This window comes from Drosophila albomicans, unplaced genomic scaffold, assembly GCF_009650485.2.
Source record: "Drosophila albomicans strain 15112-1751.03 unplaced genomic scaffold, ASM965048v2 utg000359l_pilon, whole genome shotgun sequence".
Taxonomy (NCBI): Eukaryota; Metazoa; Arthropoda; class Insecta; order Diptera; family Drosophilidae; genus Drosophila; species Drosophila albomicans.
The window spans coordinates 2,446-4,890 of NW_026263636.1; positions in this window are offsets into that span (position 1 = coordinate 2,446).

Here is a 2,445-nt window from a genome sequence, read left to right on the forward strand (position 1 = left end):
CCCGTAAGAATAATAATTTCTAAATTCACTTACTCTTGACCATAGGTGGACCCGTTCTTTTCTGGACTGAAATTTCCTGGAAAAGGGCCGCTGCTTCTTCGCCCGAAGAGCGTGGTCAAGTTCCTTGGAGCAGACAAGACTTTCACGAGATCACCACAGTGGCGCAGAGGACAAACCGTGCCATCGCCTATGAATTACGGTACCATCACTTCATTTGGTTCGTCAAACAATGAACACTTTGTATTAGCTCGCATGGTCGCAAGCAAGTCCCTATCCATCAGTCATGGCAAGGACATCAGATAGACTTTCGTGAGACCGGCCAAAGTGTCAAGGAGTTCCAGGCTCGCCGATCCCGAGGAAAGTGCGTTTCACCTTTCTTGCTCGCTGGCCCAAGACTTAAGCAACGCATTATTATACTATAAATAATTGATCCTCTGATCTTTGATACTATATTTTATAAAATAATCTCTATTGCGCATTGTTAAGTTTGGTGAGTTTGCACTCTCCTAACCTAATTTAACCAAAATCTGCTATGTATTACGGCCCTCTTATATGTATTTGCCCGTGATTAATTCAAAGGGACCATGTTCAACTGCACATAAATGTCCACCATCAGCTGTTTGCTGCCACCAATTGGCGCAATGCTCACCATTTTCGATCGCTCGCACGTACAACTCTGTTTTTGTGTGTTGTTTGCAATCCCAAAGCGAGCGTGGTCTTTTTCACGCCAACAAAAATAGACGGAAAGATCCAATAAATGAGCTCGCTCCATCCCCAGCGTCGCCATCGTTAAGACCAAATCTTTATTGTATGTGTTGTTGTGGCGTCGCCGTTGCCCAGTTCATCATGCGATTGGTTCTCAAGGAGCTTGACGCGTTTCACTACGCAACATCGGACATTCTATTGTACATGTTCTGCAGCTGTGGATCCTCTTTTGCTTCATCGAGGAGTTGTTAAGTGGTAATTTCACAATTGACATCTCTAAATCTATTCTGTTTACATGCAGTATGCTACATGGCAATGCAGTATTCTGTCATAGGCGGCACGGCGGCCGCAGCGGGCGTTTATGGCCCTGGCACGGCGTTCTCGCTTCCGCCCAGCTAGCCATCCCGGCGGCCGCTGCCTCCACAGCGACCCAGTGCCATCGCAGCCTTGCCAAGTATCGCAACTTGTGCTCTCTGCCGCAGCTAACGCGCTTGGATGATTGTGCGGCATTTGTGGGGTTGAAGTTAGGCGTGTTTGTCATTAGGCATGCGATCGATGTGCCATGTCGGATGATGCATGCGCGAGGCATCAATGTGGTTCCCTCGTCGATCGTGCGACAGATCTGGTCAAAGTGCGAGACCAGTTACTTAGATAGAGTAGTTGATAATACTTTGATGGTTTATGAAAAAGCATAATTCATTGTTATTTATCTCCCACTATTTAGTTAATAAACATTCCATCACCGTTCTTCTGGGCTTAAACTCACCATAAATATTGCCATTAAAACATTTGGGTTGAGCTTATGCAAATTTGTGATAATGTCTTCGGGCAATTAAGACATTAAATTATTGTAAAATTGATGTGTAAATACATTTTCTATATAACCTGTCTACATGTTCAGACAAATAACCGTTTAGAATAAGATAGAGTTACCCAAAATTTGCTGATAATATTGTATAGTGCCTAAGCAGTTTGTTTATTTACAATGTGCGACATTTATCATCTTTTATGGCTCGCCTTCAACAGGAGTAAACCTTCTTAATTAATACAAGTGTAGCAACTGACAGCGTATAGCTTTATTATTAAGCTCTATTGTAGATAGGGTTTAAAGTATACTTTATCTGTGATCTACCTTGTTTATGTGTGTGTGTGTGGTAATACTACATTTATAGCAAATTCAGTGAACTCCCTGAACTGTAACTTTCCACGCAACTTTGTTTATATTCTTGTTCAGATATTCGCAATTTCTGCACAACTCGCAGTTCAGCATCGGCTCAATCACATGTATGGAACAAAGTTTTCCCTACGCTTCCGCTCGGCGCCGCCACAGAGCGCGGCTGTCGCCTCGGCCAGCTCACCTACAGTATTACCGGTCCTTTTCAAGTTCTACATTTTTCACTCTCATATGTCACTTGCAAGAGTCTCTTGCCCAGCTGCTGCATGTGGGCGACATAATGCATCAGATTTACGCACTCCTTTGGCTGTGTGAACGCAACGCAACACACGCTGTCCACTGGGCACACGCACACGCTGCTTCAATTCGGTTATGAAGTTGTGGTGTTTACCACACTCTATGTCGCATCCTCATCTCCCTGGCTGTGCTCTTCGCTCTGCTGCCACGGACATGTGTTATTCGTAAATGTGCGTCGAATCCCATAGCATGCTTTCTGTTTGGGGACTGCAGCTGTGGCAAATCTGTGCGTGCTGCAAACGTCGTCTAGCTATCTCTGGCGGATCGCC